Below are 15,042 nucleotides of genomic sequence, written 5' to 3'. Positions count from 1 at the left end.
ACTGAGGAAACCTGGATATCTGAAGCAGCAAGTGACAAAAAGGAGAAACCACAGGTCTGATCAGGGAGGTCTTTGGAGGCCCTTGTAAAGACATCTGGCTTCTACGCTGAGAATGGAAAGTTGCTGGAAAAATTTTGGAGAAAAAGGTGACAGAATCTCTTTTAATATCATCCCTCTGCTGAGACTAGACAAGATAATGAAGGGTAGAAACAGGAGGTCCAGTCAGGAGGCTTCCCCGAGCCAGGCTGCAGTTTGACGAGGGTGGTGTGTGGACCATGGAGCAGTTGGGCAGTAGAGAGAGACAGTAGCTGGCTTCTGGACATATTTTGGTGATAGAAGCCCATGGGTCTTCTTGTAGTTCAAGGAACTTTCCTAACTAGTATGGAGGAAGCAGTGGGAAGGAAACATGAGGAAAAGAACATTCATTTCTCAGGTTTCAGCTTCAACGCCACCTCTTTAAAAAGGCCTTATCTGAACATTCATTTAAAGGAGGTCCCCCAAGATATTCTCCTGTAATATCTGTTCTTTTCATTTAGAGCACTTCTCAAAATCAATTCATATATCTATCTATACATATATTTTTTTATGTGTGACTTCCCCCATGAAATTGATTATAAGCCCAGTATGATCAAAAACCATGAAAAGAGAGGTGGGAAGGGAACCATCATTAAATAACAGGATAAATTTTAATGATTAGAATTGCTGAATCTGAGTTACATGAGGATAGGGACCATGCATTTTAAATTTTTCTTCATCACCATATTCTTACCAGTATTCATTCTACCAAGCATATGTTGAAGGAATAAATGTATAATTATTTGTCAATATACTTTTTAACTGCAAAGTATTGCCTAACACTGCCATTTAACTACAACTATGTTAAGTTTTAACAAGTGAAGTTCACCTCTGATTAAAACAGCCAAAATAATTACAGTCTTTTAGAGTTCTTTTGTCATATGTATCTGGAATACTCATAAGATAAATATAAATCAAGGTAACATTGTTAAAAATTACTTCTACCCAAGACTTAAGAAAAATAACAGGAAGAATTCCTACAAAAAGGAATACAGATTCTTAGATAAAGCAATACAAATATATGAAAACCAAGCATCACATTTTTAAAAAATCAAGAGTCAAGAAATTACTAAAGTCTTTTTTGACAAAAAGGAAAAAAAATATCTAAAAGTACAATCAAGTATTTCCTCAAGGGGTGCCCAGTGGCTCAGTCGGGTGGACCGGATCAAGCCCTGAGTAGGGCTCTGTGCTCAGCAAGGAGTCTGCTTGAGAGTCTTTCTCTCTCTCCCTCCCCCCTGCCCCTCCCTAACTCATGTACACAGGTGCTCTCTATCTAAATAAAACCTTAAAAAAAAAAAAAAAGAAGTATTTTCTCAAATGTTAGATGATTCTTAGTAATGACCTGGGATAGATCAAATTGAAATGGAAAATAAAGCAAACATTTACTAATGGCTAAACGTATAAGGGTCATTGTATTAGTTTCTTCTGTCTGCTTTAACAAATTGCCATAAACCTGATATCTTAAAACATCCAAACTTTTTATCACAGTTCTATTTTTTTTTTTTTAAAGAAGCTTTTTTTTTTTTTTCTCCAAGATTTTATTCATTTATTTGACAGAGAGAGATCACAAGTAGGCAGAGAGGCAGGCAGAAGAGAGTGAGAGGGAAGCAGGCTCCCTGCTGAGCAGAGAGCCTGATGCGGGACTCGATCCAAGGACCCTGAGATCATGACCTGAGCCGAAGGCAGAGGCTTAAACCACTGAGCCACCCAGGCGCCCTTTATCACAGTTCTAAAGTCCAGAACTTAAAGATCAATTTCAGTAGGCCAAAATCAAGGTGCCCACAGGGCCATGCTACCTGTGGGGGTCTCTAGAGGAGAATCCATTCCTTGCCTCTCATGCTTCTGGTTGTTGAATGTTCCCTCGTCTGTGGTCTCATCACTCCAATATCTGCCTTCACCTTCCTACTGCCATCTGTGTGTTAACCCCCTCTCCACCTCTCTCTTACAAGGACACTTGTAATGGTATTGGGTCTCACCTGGATAATCTAGGATAATTTTCCCATCTCAAGACCTTTAATCACATTTGTAAAGACATTTTCCAAATAAGGTAACATTTACAGGTCCAGGAATGAGGATGTGATATCTTCAGAGGTGGGGGTCAGGGGCTGGTGGGAGATATGACACAGCATTATTATGCTTACCACAGTCCATCCTTGGGCAGTCAAAGATTTGTGTCTGTCCCATGAGCAAAATATGTGGACCCCACCCAACATAATCCTAAATCTCAACTTATATAGATAACATCAATCTATAACCAATCCAGAAGAACCAAATCTCACAAGTAAACCTCATCTGCTCAAAGTCCTAAATCTCATCATCTAAACATTTAAATCAGGTATGGGTGAAATTCTGGGTATGATCCATCCTGGGGCACAATTCTTCTCCATCTGTTGATATGTGAAACTAGAAGGCAAGTTATCTGCTTCCAAAATAAGATGGTGAGGCAGGCATAAAATAACAGCTATGACATCCTCCACTCTACAAGGTAGAAAACAGAAGTCATGCAGTCCAAGTAATTTCACAATCCAGTGGGGCAAGGTTTCAAGGCCTGTAAGTAATATTCCATGGCTTGAGGCTCTACCCTTGGAGTCATTCTTCCTTTTTCTTAAGGGGTAGCACATATTTGCAGCTGAGTTGTTTTATAAGGCTGTTTTCTGCCTAGTCTAACAGCCTTCTTACATTTCATCCTGTCTCTGTGCCTTTCAAAAGTCAAGTTGGCATTGTTTCTGCTGATTTAACAGTCTGAAAAACCATGTGGATCTCCTGTGTATTTATGCCATTAAACATGAGAGGCCACTACAGATCTTTCCTGGAAAATCCCATCTCTGTTCCTGTTTCCTATTGAGATGGTTGAGGGGATCCATGAGTCACACACCTAATTCTGTCAGCACTAAAGACTGTCTAGTTACACCTTTGGCCTTCTCTCCAGAGCACACTTTCCGAACAATAAATCTCCTAATTTTAGTGTCTTTGCAATCTGGATAGACTGGAAATTTTCCAGATCATCAAGCTGTAGCTCATTTTTGCCCTGAGAGTTTTCCCCTCAATTTCTATCTTTCCTCTCACATTTCACCATGATCAGCAAGAAGAAACAAGGCTGTACCTATAGCATTTTGGCTGGAAGTCTTTTCAGCTAAATATCCAAGTTCATTGCTTACATGCTTTCCACACAACTCTGGCAGCCAATTTAGCTAAGTTTTCTCCCACTATATAACAAGGGTCACCTTTCCTCTAGTCTCCAACTGTATCTTCCTCATTTCCTTCTGAGCTGTCACCAGAAGCACCTTCAAAGTCCCTCATTCTACCAAGAGTGTGTTTAAGGCAATCTAGGCCTTTTCTAGGATATGCCTCAAATTTCTTCTGGCCTCTACCCACTGTCCGATTCCAAAGTCACTTTCACATTTTTAGGTATTTGTTACATCAGCATTCCACCTCATAGTATCAAAACCTGTCCTAGGCCTGCTGTAACAAACCATCAGAGATGGGGTAGATGGTAACAACAGAAATTTATACTGCCACAGTTCTGGAGACCAGAAACTTGAAATTAGTTTCACTTGGCTTTGGCTGACATCATGGTTGTAAACTGGGATATACTCATTCCAGAAGTTGAAGGGAAGAATATGTTCTTGGGCCCTTACAGCTTCTGGGGGCTACTGGCATACCAGGCTTGTGGCCACAACGCTGCAATTTCTATCTCCACCTTTACATTGCCTTCTCCTCTGTACATTGTCAAATCGCCCTCTGTCTCTCTCTTCCATAGGCAGTCTGAAGGCATTTAGAGCTGACCTGAATAATCCACGATAATCTCCTACCCTCAAGGCCTTTAATTACATCCATCAGGATCTCTTCTCCAAATAACCTTTTGGCAACAAGTACTGGGACTCACATCTTTGGAGAGGGGGATCATTATTTTGCCCACCATACTCACACTATAGAGGCACAGCATATTAATTTACCGTAACTCTATTATGTCTATAAAGAAGTGTTAAAATTGAATTTGGCTCTTTCAAAGTGACCATTTGTTACTTAATACTGCAATAAAAAGCTGCAAAAATTACTTTTCTAATGCTATTACATTAATGTGAAACACTTCTTCTGATTTTTCCTTTTACAGATAAGTGTAATTAACTTTGCAAACATAATTTTAAAATGAAGCTGACAGTACAGCTAAATACAGTAAGCACTGGTAAATTAGCAAATATAAATAGTTGCAAAGATTAAAAAAAACTTCTGCAGAAAGTCAAAAGACTTTAGGAACAGATATGCTTTTATTTCAGGAAACTACTCTTCAGGAAAATATTTTCTTCCTTTAGGAGTGGCTAAGTAAGTGGCCGACATCTCTCTTTTAAAACTTATTCAGGTTATATTTTGATTCTTTGGGATAAAGAATGACCACGGGTGATTAAATACCGATGGGTGAACAATGGCTGGGATAGTTCTGGTAGGGCAGCAGGCAGCCAGTCCTTGCCAATTTGATCAGTTACTGTAGGAGTGGCTTCACAGCCAAGAAATTAGTTTCCCAGTTGTTTGCTGCTATCAGAGAGAAGGGAAGACTCAGAGAAGTACTGGTAGTGTTAAACAAATTAATGCTTTCTCTTTAACCTAGAAGCAAGCAATTTGCAATTTTCCGTCTAGAGCTGTTAACTCTAAATGAAAACTGTGTCCTTATCAATAGTTTTAAATGTTTTGGTAAAGTTAACCCAAAGGTCACAAGCCTGGTGCAAATCTGAATACCAAGAAAGGATATGGTTCTTTTTCATTTAAGCCTAGAAAGCAAACCAGAGTTACATTAGAGAATGACCATTACTATTTGTTTAGTAAAAGGAATAAAGTTCACCAAGTAACTGCATTTGTAAAATGCTATTCTAAAACATAGTGATTCAAGCAAATCATTTGAGTATAGAGTTGTATTTTTGATGTAAAGAAGCATATATAAGCAGCAAAGCAACCTAATCTGTTTTCTCCACTATTCCCAGGTTGGTTAGCCCCAGAGATCCCCAGTAGGGCATGCCATTTGTTTCCCAGAAACTTACACGCTTTCTCATAAAGTACTTATTTTGTAAACTTAAACAAACAAAACAACAATAAATGTTCAATACTTAAAATACAAATGCCCAGTCCCGCACAAACGTAAATAAAAATCCACAGGTGGAGGACACTAGTGGTAAGAGCAGTTTCAAACACTGCTTTTCACTGAAACACAGAGTGCCGGAAATTCTCCATTGGGTCTGACTGAGAAGCAGACAGACTCCGTGACCCTAACTGCAAAGGTCTTACACAGAAGCTAAGCTGCCACGCTTACAGACAGTGCAAAGAGAAGGACTGGAGATCACCCCATTAGGGTCACAGCGGCAGTTGGCAAGTGCTTGTTGGGTCACACTGTGTGTGTCCAAAGATTTCAAACATTCCAACTACCTTTTGGAAACCTTTCTACAGAACATCTTCTGGGGTGATGGCAACGTTCTATATTTTGACTGTGGTTCCATGGCTGTTTTCATTGGTCAAAACTCATAGAACTACTCACTGAGAGGGTACATTTCATTGCATAGATAATACCTCAATAAACTTGCGTTAAGAACATTAACACACACCTCTCTATTCTCTTTTTATGAAGGTACGGCATTCTAACGTACAGGTGCCTTTCTCGTGTTTCTGGCAATACCGCTGTAGGTTCACTCACTAATCCACCTTGATGCACATTATGTTTTAGGCAACATCTCCCCTCATTAATAGATTGTTCAATTTAACTTCTCCTGGGAAACAATAATTTTTTCTTGAGAGATCTATAAACAGAACTTTGGAACTGAGCCACAGAAAGGGCCTCCGGAAAGTGAGATTTTGGTCCTCTACGTGAGCCTGACCCTTCTGGTGTCTTCTCCTCCAAGATGTTGGAATGATACTAACTACCATTAGCTATGCTGCTCTAAAGTAAAGTACTACTTACATTAGCTTGAATCATTTTAGAACCCTTTAAAAAACCATAACCATTTATATTAGTCATGCTCATAAGTACTTTTCACAACTAGATATTCTGTTTCTGTAAACTCATACAATTTTTTAAAGTAATGATTGAAAGAAAATAAGTTTTATCAAAATAGCTACTAGATCTTCTATAAAATAGTTTGTAATTAAATTGATAAAACTTTCTAGTTCTAAATTTTGTTAAAAAATGCAAATATGGGCATTGGAATATTAACACTTTCCAAACTGATTAACACTAAATATGAAAATACTGCACTATAAAGTGAATATCATTCTCAATGGAGAAAAAGTGAGAGCTTTTCCCCTAGGGTCAGGAACACGACAGGGATCCCCACTCTTACCACTGTTGTTCAACACAGTGCTGGGGGTCCTAGCACCAACAATCAGATAACAAAAAGAAATAAAAGGCATTCAAATTGGCAAAGAAGGAGTCAAACTCTCAGTCTTTGCAGAGGATGTGATACTTTATGTGGAAAACCCAAAAGACCCTACCTCAAAACTGCTAGAACTCAGAGCAATTCAGCAACGAGGCAGGATATAAAATCAATACACAGAAATCACTTGCATTTCTATATCCTAACAATGAGACTGAAGAAAGAGAAATTAAGGAATCGATCCCATTTACAACTGCATGAAAACCCATAAGATACTCAGGAATAAACCTAATCAAAGAGGTAAAGGATCTGTACTCTAAAAACTACAGAACACTTATAAAAAAAATTGAGGAAGATAGAAAGAGATGGAAGAACATTCCATTCTCATGGACTGGAAGAATAAATATTGTTAAAATGTCTATGCTACCCAGAGCAATCAACATATTTCAATGCAATCCCTATCAAAATACCATCAACATTTTTCACAGAGCTGGAATAAATAATCCTAAAATTTGTATGGAACCAGAAAAAAGACCCTGAATAGCCAAAGGAATATTGAAAAAGAAAACCAAAGCTGGGTGCATCACAGCGCCCAACTTCAAGCTATATTACAAATCTGTGATCATCAAGACAGCACAGTACTGGCACAAAAACAGACACATAGATCAATGGAATAGAATAGAGAATTCAGAAATGGACCCTCAATGCTATGGTCAACTAATCTTTGACAAAGCAGGAAAAAATATCCAGTGGAAAAATAACAGTCTCTTCAATCAATGGTGTTGGGAAAATTGGACAGCCACATGCAGAAGAATGAATCTTGACCATTGTCTTCTACCATACCCAAAGATAAACTCAAAATGGATGAATAATCTAAATGTGAGATAGAAATACATCAAAATCTCAGAGGAGAACATAGGCAGCAACCTCTTTGGCCTCAGCCACAGACACTTCTTGCTAGACACATGCTCAAATGCAAGAGAGACAAAAGCAAAAATGAACTTTTGGGATTTCACCAAGACAAAAAGCTTTTGCACAGCAAAGGAAACAGTCAATAAAACTAAAAGGCAACCTACAGAATAGGAGAGAATGTTTACAAATGACATATCAGATAAAGGGCTAGTATCCAAGATCTATAAAGAACTTATCAAAGTCAACACCCCAAAATCAAATAATCCATTTAAGAAATGGGCAGAAAAACATGAACAGTAATCTTTCTAAAGAAGACATACAGATGGCCAACAGACACATGAAAAAATGCTCCACATCATTCACCATCAGGGAACCATAAATCAAAAACACAATGAGAAACCACCTTATACCAGTTAGGATGACTAAAATTAACAAGTCAGGAAACAACTGTTGGCAAGGATGTGGAGAAAGGGGAACCTTCTTACACTGCTGGTGGGAATGCAAGCTGGTATAGCCACTCTAGAATAAAGAGTATGGAGGTTCCTCAAGAAGTTAACAATAGAGTTACCCTTTGACCCAGCAATTGCACTACCGGGTATTTACCCCAAAGATACAGATGAAGTGAAATTAAGGGGCACCTGCACCCCGATGTTCACAGCATCAATGTCCCCAATAGCCAAACTGTAGAAGGAGCCGAGATGTCCTTCAACAGATGAATGGATAAAGATGTGGTCTGTCGGTCTATCCATCCATCTACCCAATGGAATATTATGCAGCTATTAGAAAGGATGAATAAATACATTTGCATCAACATGGATGGAACGGGAGGGTATTATGCTAAGTGAGATAAGTCAATCCAAGAAAGACAATTATCATATGGTTTCACTCATAGGTGGAATAAAGAACAGTGCAGAGGACCGTAAGGGAAGGGAGGGAAAACTAAATGGGAAGAAATCAGAGAGGGAGAAAAACCATGAGAGACTCTTAACTATGGGAAACAAACTGAGGGTTGCTGAAGGGGAGGTGTGTGGGGGGATGGGTAACTGGGTGAAGGACATTAAGGAGGGCACATGATGTGATGAGCACTGGGTGTTACATGCAACTGATGAATTGCTGAACACTACATCTGAAACTAATAGTATACTATGTGTTGGCTAACTGAATTTAAATAAAAAAAAAACAATACAAAATAAAATAAAATAAAATATTGGGCTATGTAGCTGAATCAATTTCTGCCTTCTTCCACTGTTTATTAATACATTAAAAGAAGAAATAAAGTTGCTTGTATTCAATTCCTAATTTGCCTGTGTAAAACAAATTTTAGAGGAGGATAAAAGCTGTTTTCCACCTGTTAAAAGCTAGAAGGTGTTTGAGCTAGTCTCTGGTGATTCTGTCAAATCTTATATTCAGGGCCACTCACAGAGGGGAGAGGATGCTGGCTTCCACCCTTCTAGGAACAGAGAGCTAACAAATGTTGATTGCAGAATCTCACACCGACCACTAGACCAATGAAAGCACTGATGTTTGCAAAGTAAGTTCATCAAGGAAATGGATCAAGCATTGGTGATGAATAATATAACTTGGGAGACACGGAGGTCCTACAGCGATACAGGAATACACTGCCAATTAGCCTTAAAAAATCCAATATAGGTCTCTATGGATATCTGTGGGCCTTATCCCTTCTAACAGCTCCATCTGCAAACCAAAAATAATACTGCTCAAAACTTTACAACAGGTATTTGTACAGAGAGGCAAGCACCTAAGCAAATCACTTAGCTAGTTTATCTGTATGCTTTCAAGGTACAAAAATACATCAGAGTGTTAAAATACTATGGCATATAGCATAGTCTGAAGGAAAGCCAAAATTTTTGCTCCATATTGGAAATTATGGTCCAGAGACACTGGCTAGGACATTTTATACACCGAAAATATCAGAGGGAAGAAAAGTAGACCTAAATTTTAGCTTATTCAGATTCATCTATGTATGTTAAACTAAGGGGGAGGGGAAAGTAGGACAAGGCACATCTGATTTGTCCCATTAATGTTAGTTTGGACTTAAATCCCTTGGTTTAGATGGTCTGTGCCAGGTTTTCTCGCTGTTCAGCTCTTATTTTCCTTGGTAATTAATAATATATTGTGGGGAGATAATTTGAGACTATGATAATATGATAATATGAGACTAAGCAGATCATGTAAACAGATCCTGTTTCTCATACTTACATCCTAGTTTTAGCACCCACTGGTGATCCTTGCCTGAAAAAATTACTACTGTAGTAATTGCCAACTGTGCAGTCCCCACCCCCATTCTTCCATTTTCACAAGCAGACATAATGGATGACTCTGAGGAAGACGGTCTATCAACCACACTCCAAGAAATCCGGATCTGGTTTTTACTACCTGAAAGTAAGGCTGCCAGAGGAAGGCTGGACCAACCCCACTAAGAACCTCCACCAGAAGGAAACAGTCCCATTTGTCACAATACCAGGTCTGGTATGTATTAAGTACCAAGTGACTGCAAAACATTTCATAGGAAATTACAGGTAAATAAATGGGGCTGGGGTTAATTTTCTTCTCTCTCCAAGGACATATCTATATTCAGTTTTAAGAGGTGTGTGTAAGTAGAACACGATGCATTCCTTGGATTAACCACATTTGTTGATCCAAACAAGCCCATGAAACCAAATAAATGAACTCTTTGTAACAGGCAAAGATGAGCCCAATAAATTATTATGGTAAAAAAAAGTAGACTGAAATATGGATGACTTCAAACAAAGCACTCATCTCTTACAAGAATGTAGGTGTGGGGGCACTGAGAATTTTCCCCCAAACCCTTGAAAAGTATTGCAATAAAATTTTAAAGGACTAAAAAGCAGACTACACTGACTCAAGTTTATTTTTCAGAAGTGAAATAAAACATGATCATCCCCTGTAAAAGTACCCTTCTGGTAATACTGGAAACGTAACATTTATGGAGCTGTATAACCTAAAGCAATTTCTCCAGCGTTAACAAAGAGAAGCCAAATACAAATATTAAATTTTTCCACAGGGTTAAAGTTCTACTTGTCCACCCATTCTGTTTTTTCCCAAGTAAATATGAATATAACTATTTCAATCTTAAAATACTCCTGAAGCATAAGATGTTATTTCCATAATCTTGGCCCTCAAATAGATGAGTCAGGTTTGATTTTATTAAAACTACCAACACAGGCTTCTTTATGTTATTTCAATAAAATCGTTTCCTATATAAAGTACTCCACAGTTAATTGTCTGAATCCCGGTCTGCCATCCAAAAGACTTTATCTGTAATTCCACCCGTGGCAGATTACATTGCACACATTCCTTCCCAACAGAAAAATACATGTTAGGATGAACAAAACTAAAACAAAAATTTTATATCCAACAGCTTCATGTACCCTCTGCTAGACTGGAACTCTGGCCCTGGAGCCTTGCTGGCTGACCCTTCCAGGGAACTCTGTTCTTCTACTCCTAGCCTATAATGTCACCTTGCTCCTGTCGTTCACCTAATATTTATTGGGTGCCTGGTACCAAGCTGCATGCTGGAGGTTAAAAAAAAAAAAAAAAAGAAAGAAAAGAAAGTCTATCAAAGATCTGTGCTTTACTGAAGTTTGGTGTCTCAGCTAAGTCATACGGAATTTAAAAAAAAATAAGTTTATATTTTTTACCTTTAAAGCCAATGCTGTTGAAATATAACTTACATACCATAAAACACAGCCATTTTAAAGGTGTAGCTTGATGGGTTTTACTACATGTACATAACAATGAACCACAACTCAAATTACATTTAATTTCTCATCTCACCCTCTGAACACTGCCTTAACTCCTTTGTAGTATGGCTCCTCCCCCTGCTCCTTAGCAACGGTGATTTGCTGTCAGTATAGATGAATTTTGTCTGCTCTAAAATTTTATGTAAATGGAATAAATGCACTATGTACTTTTTAATGTCTGACTTCTTTAACTCAGTATATTTTTGAGACCATGTTGTATCAGTTTTTTCTTTTTTGTTGTTGTTAAGCAGTATGAACGTAAGATACTTTGCTTATTTATTCATCTGATAAAATTTTGATTTGGAGGTACTGTAAATAATGGTTCCATGAATATTCATACACAAGTATTTGTGTAGACATATTTCATTCATTTCTGGGTCATATCCAGGAGAATTGCTGGGTCATACAATAAGCATGTAAGTAATTTCATAAGAAACTGCCAAGCTCTTTTCTAACATGGTCATACCCATTTTACACCTACACCAGCAAAAAAGTATAATATCCACCTTAAACACAGGTCATGCAAAATAGGTGAAAGACCAAATTGGCTATAGTTTGCTGACTCCTATTTTGGAATTTATACATATAAAATCATGACTCCTATGAATCAAGACAGCTTTACTTTTGCTTTCTTATCTGTGTGCCTCTTACTTCTTTTTCTTGCCCTACTACATGGCCAAAATCTTAAAAGGGAAAGTCATTAGTGTTTCATCATTAAATTTACTAGCTTTAGGTTTTCCATAGATAGACTTTATCTTAATTTGTTGGAAGACTTCATTATAACTGGTGTTGATATTTATCAAATATTTTTTTCTTTATTGAGATAATAATAGAGGTTTTCTCCATCCTTCTATCAATGTGGTGAATTACACTGCTTAATTTTCAAATCCCAATCCAACCTTGCATTCTTGGGATAAACCACACTTGGTCATAATGAATTAACTTTTTATATATTGTTGGACTGGATTTTATAATATTTTGTAAAAGCATTTTGCATTTATGATTATGCAAGATAGTGATTTGTAGTTTTCTTGTAATGCTTGTTGATTTTGCTCTAAGTGTAATGTTGCACAGACTATATAAGTTAAGATATATTCGAAGTTCTTCTTAACTGTTAATCTGTTTTTCTTCTTTAAAATATGCAAAGAAATACAAAATTGCACTTCACAAGCAGTTTTCTGGATCAAATTCTAGAAACATACTTGCTACATATAAGTTACTACCCTGATTTAATTCTTGTCATTCTAAAATGAATTCAAAGTTCAAGACTGGCCAAACTCCAAAGGCTATTCTCTGAACTGCCATGCCATAGGTTACCTTGTCAGTAGCGAAGCTGGAATGCTAAGAAGTCTCGTGTCTCTTCTGAAATCATTCAGTGTACAGTGCTAGAATGAACATTAATAAGTAAATAAATAAATAAAAGCAGTCCATGACTTACTCTAGCCTTGTGCTTTGTGATTCCACCTTACTTCCCTTTTTTTTTTTTAAGATTTTATTTATTTATTTGACAGACAGAGATCAAAAGCAGACAGAGAGACAAGCAGAAAGAGGAGGAAGCAGGCTCCCTGCTGAGCAGAGAGCCAGATGCTGGACTCGATCCAGGACCCTCAGATCATGACCGGAGCCGAAGGCAGAGGCTTTAACCCACTGAGCCACCCAGGCGCCTTGATTCCAACTTATTTCTTACGTTTAACTACCAGTATTCTGATTTTTCAGCCATTATTGCATTTCTCCATTTCTGCTCAGGCCTATTTTTTCTTATACTGTCTATCCATAAATTATACCCCATTGCTTTTTATTTATAATTTGTATCTTCCTCAATGTTCTCCATGCCGTTTTTCTATGCCTATCTTCTATCCACCAAACTGCACTGCCTAAGAGGAAATCTTTTTTCAAAAGTGAAATTAGGCTAAATTTTATACCTCACTTAGGCTGCCTAATGCTGTATTTTGGGGCTCATGCCCTATTTATGCAGCTATCTGTACCAATAAAAATTTCAGTTTTCTTTCCTGTATACTGAGGTCAACAAAATTCCAAATATTTTGTGACTACATAATAAAGATTCCAATCAGGTTTAAATACGCAGTACCTACCGTTTCCATCTAATCTACTTTATCTAAGTGTTTCCTATTTGCAGGCTTCTCTGAACACAGTAATAAGAGACAGTTCTTAATAATCTTTCAAGAAGAATACATCAAAAATCTGGAGAAAAAACAACATTTTCAACAAAACCGTATCAAAAAGTAAACTGGGGGCAGGGGATGCCTTGGTGGTTCAGTCAGTTGAGTGTCTGAGTCTTGATTTCAGCTCAGGTCATGGTCTCAGAGTCCTGAGATACAGCCCCACGCATTGGGCTCTGTGCTTGAGCATGGAGCCTGCTTACGATTCTCTTTCTCCCTTTGCTCCCTCCTCAAAAAGCAAACTAAACAAAACATAAACAAAAAATTAAAAACTGGCAAAGAACTTCATATAGCAAAGGAAATCTAAAAAGACTGGTACTTGAAATCTTATTATTCATTTTAAGACCACTTGGCGTGTATCACAGAATTCTCTACTTAAACAAATTCAGTTCAAATAAATCCCAGAATAGTGGCACAAATTCAGTATACATCTAATAAACAATCTGACAGTCTAATGCAGCAAGGCTGATGGGTAGCTTCCAAAAGTCAAAAGGCATTCCAGGTATAAATGGCTGAGGAAGTTATCAATTTAATCTGAGTTTACAGTTAATTTTGTTCCAGATTAAAACCAGCAAGAATAATCCAGTATCCACCTCAACCAAAAATATGCTTCTAAGGTGAAATACTGTCCAAGGTATTACATATAAACCTCTCTTGACTGATCATGTAAGAAATTCTATGCAGGAGAAATCGAGGCCTGGGAATTACATGAAGAAAGCGATCATAATCCTTGGCATTTATGAAGAGATTTTACCTTCAAAGAATTTTTATAAACATTAACTAAATCATGCAATGCAGTTATAAAGTTTCATCAGCAGTTAAAGACAGGAAAACTACAATACCAGGTTTGAATTAAACTACCCAGGCTAGTAAATTTGTACATGCCGCACACACATACACATACATAAATATATATAAATGGATAGCGATAATTGCTCATGGATATGATGATGAACTACTAGAAGTGGGTTTAAATAAATATGAAGACTATAAACTGAATGCAGGTATAATTAGGGAAATCCTAACTTCTGCATATCCTTAGACCCCATAATAGTTGTGTTGTTACTATAAAAAGCAGTGAAACTCAGGAGATTTTATCAGTGCTCTGCAATGTGTAACAAGGGCACTCGTCCACCATTGGTTTACAACTTAAAAAGAACACTCACCCATACCTCAAATTTTAAAAACTCTTCTCCATCTCCCTTTCTTTGAACAAACAGTAGGAAACAATGCTGCTGGTAGGGTTGTAGGAAGAGCAACAACGACAGAGCTATGGAAGCAGGAAAAGGAAACAGCTGTTAAATTAAGGAAATCAGAGGGAGAGTGAGGAGGTGCTTGGTGAGGAAGCCAAGCCTCCAAAGAGAGAAGGACTTCCTTGAGAGGAAACAAAAGCTGATCCGAAGTAATTCTCCACTGTCTTCCACCCTGTGGCCCCCAAATAAACATGGTCCTACCTGCTCTCTTTCACGCTCTGAACTGAAGACTACAAATGCTAGAACTCTGACTGCCCAATAATACTGTGTACTCATGTGCAGAGGACAGAACTAGATCCTGGTCTTTTGAACGAAAAGCCTTGACGGTAGAAGGCACTGAGCAGGACAGGCGAGCTTCATTAAGTTCCAGCTTCCTTAAACATCTCTTCACTGTTACCATTCCCTGTTTCCATTTGCAGCTAAAGAGGGCCTTCTCTTGACATGCTTTCTGCTGTCCTAAAGCTCCAACAGATGATGAATG

General features: G+C 37.8%; 1 protein-coding gene across 8 annotated transcripts in view; it reads right to left on the bottom strand.

Annotated features, from left to right (window-relative positions):
• The window catches only part of PKP4 (plakophilin 4), a 240,409-nt gene that overhangs the window by 128,339 nt on the left and 97,028 nt on the right, over positions 1-15,042 (bottom strand). The window lies entirely within an intron of this gene.

This window comes from Meles meles, chromosome 9 (assembly GCF_922984935.1).
Source record: "Meles meles chromosome 9, mMelMel3.1 paternal haplotype, whole genome shotgun sequence".
NCBI classification, from domain to species: domain Eukaryota; kingdom Metazoa; phylum Chordata; class Mammalia; order Carnivora; family Mustelidae; genus Meles; species Meles meles.
Note: the sequence above shows the minus strand (reverse complement) of the source record. Positions and strands in the feature narration are given on the sequence as shown.